The 10,370-nt window shown below is 37.2% G+C and overlaps 1 pseudogene; it reads right to left on the bottom strand.

Moving 5' to 3' along the window:
* Positions 1–875: 875 nt before the first annotated feature.
* LOC102868329 lies at positions 876–1,713 on the bottom strand (annotated as a pseudogene).
* Between the last annotated feature and the right edge of the window lie 8,657 nt (positions 1,714–10,370).

Here is a 10,370-nt window from a genome sequence, read left to right as displayed (position 1 = left end):
TTGTTTTTTAATGCAGCATAGTATTCCATTGTGCGAATATAGCTTCTCTAGCCATTCGTTTGTTGTTGTTTCCAACGTTGTTTCCAACTGTACTTTGGTCATGTTGTAAGGAGAGACCCCTTGGAGAAGGACATCATGCTTGGGAGGGTGGAGGGCAGGCATAGGAGGGGAAGGCCCTCTAGGAGGTAGATTGATTTGGTGACTGGAATAATCGGGATGAGTGTGTCGGAGACAGTGTGATTGGCACAGGACAGATCAGAGTTTAGGGCTGTTGTACATAGGAGCACTATGAGTCGCAAGCAACTTGACGGCACATAACAACAATAAGTGAATTTTTATTGTGAAGGGACGTTGTCAACTTAAGCAGCAGCAAATGAAGAGTAAAGAGGAAACTCCCTTTTATCACAAATATACATGACCTTTATAATATATTATTTAAGAAGCACTTCCTATGTGTGACCCAAATGACCCCCAAGCCAGAAGTGTTGAATGCCTTTCCATTCAATCTAATACTTCTGGATTCCCACTAAAAAGATATACATTAAGAGCATGGAAAATTGCTTACTGAAAGGAATCACCAAACAAGAGTAAGGAAATGAATGTAGAAGTTAAGAAGTTATGCAGAATACTCTTTTATTATAATAACTACATTTTCATAACTTTACAGTAATGCAAAACACAGTCATTTGTACAACTGGTTCAGATTACTTAAATACCAGACACATTTTAGTCTTCTACATAAGTGTTTGGAAGTTACTTATGTTTATATGAAATTAAGCTATTAATACTTTTCTACAAGCAATAATGCACACCAGGAAGGCCAAGACAAACACAAATCAAGGAATGGAGTTTCCCAAAACTGCAGTGTGAAAAGACTATAAATAGTTGATTCCATACACATGAATGGGTTTCTTTGCTATAGGAAATCCAAATGGAATAAGGAATGGAGAAATGTGTAAAAAGGTTTCTTGAGGGGGAGAAGGATGACACCCTGTGAGCATTTCGTTTTCTACCCCTTCTGCTGCATCACATTCTTCTCCTGCACTGTCTGATGTCCATAATGTTAAGTTGTCCCTAATCAACTGCATGATAAGGGTGCTGTCTTTGTATGAATCTTCATTCAGTGTATCAAGTTCTGTGATGGCCTCATCAAAAGCCATTTTAGCTAGTATACAGGCAAACCCTGGGTTATTAAGGATCTCATAGTAAAATACAGAAAAGTTAAGATCCAGGCCTAGGTGGATAGGATGTGTGGGTTGCATCTCCTTCTTGCTTATATCAAATGCCTCTTGGTAAGCTCCTTGGGAATTATCTATCATTTGTTTTCGATCATCACCACTTGCTACTTTGGCAAGGTACTGGAAATAATCTCCCTTCATTTTCAGATAGAATACCTTACTCTCTGGATTAGTTGCATTGACTATTAAATACTTATCCAGTAATTCCAGGACAGTGGTGCAGATGGACCTCAGCTCAGACTCCACTTTCTCCCAAAAGTCCTTAAGCAGTTTCAACTTCTTGTTGGAGGTGTTGGTTTTCTGCTCGATGCTCAAGATGACCCTCCAGGCAGATTATCGGCTCCCGACCATGCTCTTGGAGGCCACCGACAGTAGCGTGGCCCCTGCTCCATCACAGCCTTCATGCAGGTGGTCATGTGAAGTAGCGCGCCTGCTTGGCCAGCTTTGCTTTCTGGATCAGCTCCGTCTTCTCCATGGTGGGCTGGCGGCATGAGGAGCTGGGGGGCTGCGGCAGTGACTGCACTCTGGAACCAGACTAAAAAGTTTCTAAACTATAGGATTAGGTGAGATTACCACGGACTTGAAAATAAATTGAAACCTGCATGCAAAAAGAGTATAGATGAGACATGCCAGCATTTAGAAGTAGAAAAAGGGAAACATATCCAACAAAGGAAACTGAAACTGAATGAGCAAAAAATAATGAAGTAGCCAGGAATGAGTGATACCCCAGAAGCTGATGAAAGAAAAGTAATTCAAAGAGAGAATAACTCCAGTTATGACTGAAGCCACTGAAAGATTAAATAAAAGGAATATTGAGAACCTATAGAAGGTCTAGTCTGGTCTTTCTCCAATGTCCTTCATCTTTATTAGTAGATTAACAAACCTGAAATTTGAAGTTTATCCTAGATACCTCTCTTTGTCACTTCCCATATATAACCCAATGCCAAATCTTGTTAACAATATTACTTCTTAAAAAACTGTTTACACTACTTTACTTTAAGAGATAAAGGAGAAAGGAATGGTTGGCTACTTGGGTTGCTCTATTTAGCAAATAAGAATATGATACTTAGTTAAATACTAGGGAGTTTCCCTGGTCTAGCCTGGGTTGCACTTCTAATCCAAAGACCCTTTCTCTCTAGTGGTTCAAATCTACCAGCCTCTTTGAAGTAGAAAGATGAACAATTTCTCTCTCCATGTCATTTACAGCCTTAAAAACCTGATGAAGCATGAGCTGTTAGTTGGTTTTGGCTCAATGGTGTTGTTATTGAGTTGAATTTTTGCACACACTTACAGATAATACACATACATAAATACTGAGTGCACATATTAAAAAAAACCAAAAAACTGTTAAGGAACCCTGACTACTGCAGTGAAACACTGATAATGTCTCCACTCCAGTCATAGTGGTGTTAGGGAGTAGGTAGAGAATATTTAATTTTAAACCTTTCAATAAATTGAAGAATGATCTCAGAAAAAGAAATTTTTTGTTGCTTTTAAAAAATTCATATTTAACTGATGAAGTCTGTATTTTATCTGCCAACATTATTAACTTTAATAAAAAGGCTAGAGAATATATAAGCAACCCAGGACTCATAAAAAGTAGTGTTTAATAAGTCAAGTTGAAGAGTTCGGGGGCAGTGGAAAGCCTTTGAAAAATTTTAAGTAGAGAATATTGTATGTTGTATAACTTTTAGCAGTCAAGAAAGCAAACAATTATTGAATTGAGAAAAATCTGCTCCCCTTAAGGACCTCTTTAAAGTGCTAAAGAGCAAGAATGTCAGTTTATAGACTAAGGTGTACTGACTCAAGCCATGCTATTTCTCAGTTGCTTCATATGCATGTGCAAGTTGGATAATGAGTAAGAATGATAGAAAAAAATTTATGCCTTTGAATTATGGTGTTGATGAAGAGTATTGAATATACCATGAGTTGCCAAAAGAGAAGAAAAAATAATCTGTATTTGAGAAAGTGAAGCCAAAGTGCTTTAACTGAATAAAGATAATGAGACTTTTTCTCACATGTGGACATGTTATCAGAAGGGGCCAATTCCTGGAGAAAGACAACTTGCTTGGAAAAACAGAGGGCCAAAGAAAGAACGAAAGATTCTCAATGAGATAGATTGGCAGAGGGATTGGAATAATGAATTTAATTGCATCAGAGATTGTCACAATGGTGCAGGTATAGATAGGATTTTGTTCTGCTATACATAAGATCACTGTGAGTTGGAGCTGACTCAACAGCATCTAACAACCACATTATATATTAATTATGCATTTTAAGAGAGAATAGTGAATTGCAAGAAGAAGTGAATGAAAAAAATTATTATTGTTGTCATTATGTACCTTCATGTTGAAACTTGACTAATTAGCTCACCTTCTTCTTTTGAGAGGCAGTAAATCACAAGGGAGGAGATTGCCCGTCTTTCTTCGATGCAGCAGCTGATGGATTAAAGCCTTTGGGTTGGCAATGTAGCTCCCTACCATTAGGCCACCAGAACTCCCTAAAAAGCTCTTGGAATAACAAAAAAAAAAAACAACCAAAAAACATGAAACCTTTTGGTGACATTAACCAAAGTACTGATCTTAAGAACAAAGAAAAGCTGAATGTGTACTATAAAGTACATATGATGGAATTGGCACAGAGCAGATATTAGTAAATATTTGTTTCTATGGAATGAATCTAAGAGGGAGGAAAATGCAAAAGTCAAGACTGGAGAGGATCCATAGAAGGGGCCAAAGCAGGAAGATGTTTACATGTTTGTCCTAATGCCCAGTAAGATAAAGACAGGAAAGATTTTTGCTTATATTGATGACAGCTGAAGTGGAATTGCTGTAGGCTTGGGGGTAAATAAAAAAGGGGGAAAGGATGTAAAGTTAATATGTATAGGAGAGAAAGGCTGTGGCAGGAGGGAGGTGTGAAATAAAGGTCATATTTTAAAGTTGTAGTAGAAAAGGAAGCCTGGATGAAAAGGATTTTGATGAATAAATAGATTTAATTACATACTATTTTCTTTGCTAATTAAAAGCAAAAACTTTTCTATTGAATTCATTTATTTTTATGATTCTTGGAATTCTTGAAATAATGATATTTTAAAGAATTTTTGTTTCATGTCTTGCTCAGCTCCACAATCAACACTCTTGGCACCAGCAGTCAAGAAATGAAAAGACAAATTGCTCTGGGGAAGGCTGCTGTCAAGGACCTCTCAAAAGTACTGAAGAACAATGATGTCAGTCTGAAGACTAAGGTATGCCAGATTTGGGCCATAGTCTTCAAAATTACTCACCATGCATCAGAGAACTGAACCAATGATGTCACCAACAATGACAAAAGAAGAATTTATGCCTTTCAGTAGAGGTGCTAGAGAAGAGTACTGGACACACCATGGACTGCCAAGAGAATAAACAGATTTATCTTTGAGAGGATGAAATGAAGTTGCTCCTTGGAGGCAAGGATTTTGAAGCTCCATCTCACATACTTTGGGCATGTGGCCAGGAGGGACCAGTCCTTGGAGAATGACATCGTGCTTGTAAGGGTGCAGGGACAGTGCAAGAGAGGAAGATCCTTGATGAAATGGATTGATACAGTAACTGGAGTAATGGAAGTAGGTGTGTTGGAGACAATGAGACTGGCTCAGGATAGAGCAGAGTTCAGAGCTGTTTTACATACGGTATCTGTGAGTCAAAGGCAACTCGATAGCGTATAACAACAACAACAACTCATGAGTTGAATATTCAACATGTACAAAGGTTTTTCTTTTCTGTTTACTGCAGATTAAAAACAGTTTGACAAAGTTTGAAGTCTCTTGTCCTCTAACTTTCCAGTCAATGACTAAATAATTAGAATAATTATGTGTTTTCCTTTATGTGCAGACACTGCAGCTTGTGAAGTTTTGCTTGCTAAGAAAACTTGCCCTCCAGCCCCTGAAAAAACAAAGAAAAAAGCAAGTATTGAAGCAGAACAGCTACATAAGCCATATGTTTATTAATACAGGGCATCTTTTTAGCCGGTAGTTTTATAGGAATTATTATATAGGATTATTTGATAGGAATTATTATTATTTATAGCCATGTAAGTACTTAAAAATATTTTTTAGAGTTTAGTAAGTAGTATATTCCATTTTATGGAAAACTTAGACCACATACTGGTGGATATATAGTCTATTTAAGCTTAATTAAAAGGAATGAAAATTTGCTTTATTATTTTTCTAATTTCACCATGGATAATTTCTGAGTCAAAATAAACTCAATGACAATGTGTTTTCTTTTGGTATTACTCATGAACTTAAGGCAAAAATAAGTAATACACTGTACCATCAGAGCACTGTTTTATGCTAAATGTACTTGTAAATTAACACACTAGATTTGGAATCTAGAAGTTTTAGAGGAAGAATTTTAACTTTATATGTAACAGCAGCTATTATTTAAATGTCTGCTTAACATTAAACACTATATTAGTTATACCTTTTCTTTATAGTATTCCTATGAGCTATGATACAGATTAGTATTTATAGCTGAGGAAATTTAGATACTAATCTGTTTGAGTGTTTTATGGTGTGTTGTCTGATTCTTAAACATACACTTTTTCCACTACCCCATACTATCTTTGTATAAGTTAGGGACTTAATTGAAAGAAGGCAAGAGCAGCAGTGAGGAGACCCATTAATAAGCAGTTGAAAAGTTTTTTGTGAGAGATAATTATGGCTTTCATAGTTGTAAAGTTTTCAGCTTATTTTAATGGTATTTCATTGGAGAAATAGAGAGAGAGAGAGGTGAAATAAAGACAATTTTGCCAGCAAAGTTGTTGGATTGGATATATAGAGAATGAAAGAGTAAGAAATATCAAGAGTGATGTGTAGATTTCTGTCTTGTGCATCTGTGGTGCTTAAAATCAGTTGCAGTTGAGCTGATTCTGACTCAGAGTTCATGTGGAAAAACTACTGTCAGTTTGAAAAGGAAATGTGTCCAAAGGAGGACAAAGGAATATGTTCACGAAAGCTGAGAGAGAAGAGTGTTTTACTTCCAAAAAAGGGAGTAGTAAACAGTGTTGAAAGCTATGTAAAGGTCCAGTGTGATTGCAGGTGTGTCTGTGGGTTTTTTTAAAAAAAAATTATATTTAGGATAATGAAAGTAACTGATAACTTTAACAAGAGTAAGTTTGATGCACCTGCTGTGAGACTAGCCATACTGGGATAGGATGAAGAGTTATAGGAGGTGAGGAAGTAAAAACTATGCATACAGCTTTTCTCTGAGGGAGAGTAGGGAAAAGCAAAGATGAGAAACCGTAATTAGAGAGAAAGGCAGGAACAAAGGAAGCTTTTTCTTAAGATGGAATGAAATAGATTGTTTTGAGGGCTAATGAAAATACTTGCTGAATATGAAAGGACTTGAAGATAGGGTAAAAATATGTCCTTCAATTATAAAAAACACAAGCATTTTCATAACTGGACCAAAAAGCTATATCAAGATAAATGGAGACAAGTTTGAAATTGTCAAGATTTCATTTACCAATGGCCAGAGTAGCAATGTTCAAGAAATCAAATTACTGCATTGAACAAATTTGGCAAAACAAAAACAAAACAAAAAACCTCTTTAAGTGTTCAAAAGCAAAAATATCACTTGGAGAACTGGGGTGATCCTGATCCTAGTCATGACATTTTCAGTCACTTCATGGGCTTGTGAAAGCTAAGCAATGAATAAGGAGCCCTGAAGGAGAATTGTCGCCTTTGAAACATGATGTTGGTGAAGAATTTTTACTGTATCATTGACTTTAAGAAGCAAAATCAACTCTTAGAACCTCTAGGATGCTTCTTAGAAGTAAGGATGACAAGAATTTTTCTTAACTACTTTGAAAATGTTATCAGAATGGACTAGTTCCTGGGGATTAGTTAAAAAGAGAAAGACCCTTAATAAGCTGTAGTAACACATTAGCTGTAACAAATGAATTAAAATATAACAATTGTGAGGATAGCACAAGATTGGACATGTTTCCTTATGTGATTATTGATGAATTGGAACTAACTTAGTTGCTCCTAACATCAATAATGGAAATTATGAAAAAATAAGTTCTTGTTAGTTGCCACTGAGTTGCATATGACTCACAGCAACCCTATGAATAACAGATCAGAATCCTGTCCTGTCCTGTGCCATCCACATCATCTCTGACACACTTGCGCCCATTGCTGCAGTTACTGTGTCAATGCATTTAGTTGAAGGTCTTCCTCTCTTTCGCTGACCTTCCACCTTTCCAAGTAAGAAGTCCCTCTTGAAGGAATAACCTCTCCTATAAACATGTTCAAAATATATGAGACAAAGCTTTGTCATCTTTGCCTCCAAGGAGTGCTCTGGCTTCATTTTCTCCAAGACTCTTTGTTCTTTTGGCAATTCATTCTGTACTCTTCTCCAACACCTATCTCAAAAGCTATCAATTTTTTTTGCTATCTCAAAAGCATCAATTCTTCTATCATCCTTATTCACTGTCCAGCTCTCAGATGCATAGCAAGTTATTGAAAAGACCATTGTCTGAATCAAGCACACCTTGGTCTTCAAACTGACATCATAGCACCTCAGCAATTTGGAGAGGTCCCTGACAGTAGACTTGCCCAATGCATTGTATCATCTGATCTCCTGACTGCTGATATCAAGGGTGTTGATTGTGGATCCAAGTAAGATGAAATTGTTGACCACTTCAGTCTTTTCTCCATCTATAGTGATGTTGCTTATTGGCCCAGTGGTGAGGACTTTTTTGTCTTCTTGGTGTTGAGGTGCAAGCCATATCAAAGGCCATAGTCTTTGATTTGGTGGCCTGTAAGCAGAGAGTTGTACTGCTCACTCAAGAGCAGGTAGTTCAAATCCTCCAGCTGCTCCAAGGAGAAAAGATGGGGAGTCTCTCTTCCATGTAATTTATAGGCCCTGAAAACCTGCTAGAGGGTCAGCTATGAGTCAGTTTTAACTTGATGACAATGAGAAATTATTATTTGATAAACCATGAAAATATCCTGTGGCCAGGAGATTGGTTGAACTTGACCGAAATTTCACTTCTTTAGAATGAAGTGATAATAAATGCTTTCTACATTTTCCTTTCCTTACTCATGATTTCCTCTCCTGTACCTACTATGTCATTTTCACTCTCCATCCATTTCTCCTGCACATGCAATTAGATATGTCAAACATTTTATAATTTTCATTTGTCATATTTTACATTAAATGCTATTTGTTATGTTTTCGTATGGTCTGCCCCTTCTCAAAAGTTGGACTCTTCATTACTACAGCTCTACCCATTGTCAATTTAGTATATGAAAGCTTTAATATATTTTCTCAATTATATATAAATGGCAGACTAAATACATGAAAAGGTAGTAAACATCTTAGTTATTAAAATAAAACCAAAGCCACTACTCTCAAGTTGATCTCAACTCATGGAAACCCTTTATTGAGTTTCCAAGGGTAGAAATTTCAAGAGAAGCCAACTAAAAAAAAAAAAAGAGGAGCCAACTGCCTTCTCTTTCTCTTATGGAAGGACTGGTGGTTTTGAATTGCTGACCATTTTGTTAGCAGCCCAGCACATAACACACTTAGTCACCAAGGTTAAAAACCACAGTCACTTCCACTTTATACCCATTAGAATGGCTAGAATAAAAAGGACAGATAATAGCAAGTATTGGCAAGAATATAGAGAAATTGAAAACCCCATTACATGAACTTCAAAGCTTCTGGAAAACAATTTGGCAGTCTTATAAAATGCTATTGTGGAGCTAGCATATGATTCATCAAATTCATTCCTAGGTATATATACCCTGTCCTAACCTGTGTCATCTGCACACTTTCTGACATACAAGAAGAGCCCATTGCAGTAGTTACCATGTCAACTCACTTGGTCGAGGGTTTTCCTCTCCTTCGCCAACTGTCCACCTTTCCCAGCATCATGTCCTTCTCCAAGAAATAGCCCTTTGTAGCAACATGCCCAAAGTATGTGAAGCGAAGCCTCATCAGTCTTACCTCCAAAGACCACTCGTCTGCACCCTCTCCAAGACATATGTTTGTTTTTTTAGCCATCCATGGAATTCCCAGTGTTCTCCAACACCACAGCTCAAAACGTCAATTCTTCTGTCATCCTTATTCATTGTCCAGCTCTCAGATGCATAGAAAGTGATTGAAACTACTATGGCCTGAATCAGATGCACCTTAGTTTTTAAACAGATATCACTACTCCTCAATAACCTGGAAAGGTCCCTATCTGCAGATTTTCTCAGTGCAATGTGTCTCTTTATTTCATAGGGTCCAGCTTCTTTTTTTTTTTCACTTTTTTTTTAAACTATTTTAATGAACATTTACAGAGATTTTGGATTTTCATTCATTCATTGCTACACTTCTCTCCCCACCCTGCCCTCCCCCCACCCCAGTTTGCTCCTCTCTTTGAAAAGTAAAATAAACACTCTCTCCCTGGTTGTTTTGATGTGCCACCAAGTCAAGTATGACCCATAGCAACCCTATGAGCAACAGATCTGAAAGCCGTCCTATTCTGCACCATCCTCATTATCTCTGACACACTTGAGCCTGTTGTTGCAGCCACTGTGCTGTCCATCTGGATGAGGGTCTTCTTCCCTTTTATTGGTCTCCAGCTTTACAAACATGATGTCACTTTCCAAGAAATAGCTCCCTCCTAGCAATATGGCCAAAGTATGTGAATAAGGGGCATATCTGTTTATTCTCTTGGCAATCCATAGGATGAATATTCAGTACTCTTCTCCAGCACCACAACTCAAAGCCATCAATTCTGTCATTTTTATTCATCATCCAACTATCAGATACTTAGCAAGTTGTTGAAAAGACCATGGCCTGAATCATCATTGCTCTTCAGTACTTTGGAGAGGTCCCTGAGAGCAGACTTTTTCTTTTTTTTTCTTTATGTAACTTATTTCTTTTTCTTTTTTTTTATTAAATTTTATTAGTTTTAATGAACATGTACAGAGATTTTGGGTTTTCATTCATTCATTGTTGCACTGTTTTCTCCACCCTCCGCCCCAGTTCGTTCTTCTTACCCCCCCCCCGAATGTCTGTTTTAATTGTCCAATTGCCACAGTGCTTGTCAAAGCCAGTTCTGATTAATCTCCTTTGTCAGTGTGTCCCTTGCCAT

The sequence above is a fragment of the Elephantulus edwardii genome, unplaced genomic scaffold (genome assembly GCF_000299155.1).
Source record: "Elephantulus edwardii isolate Elephantulus edwardi_28Jun2011 unplaced genomic scaffold, EleEdw1.0 scaffold00245, whole genome shotgun sequence".
In the NCBI taxonomy this organism is placed as follows: domain Eukaryota; kingdom Metazoa; phylum Chordata; class Mammalia; order Macroscelidea; family Macroscelididae; genus Elephantulus; species Elephantulus edwardii.
The sequence above is the reverse complement of the archived record's forward strand: the minus strand, read 5'-3'. Positions and strand labels throughout refer to the sequence as shown.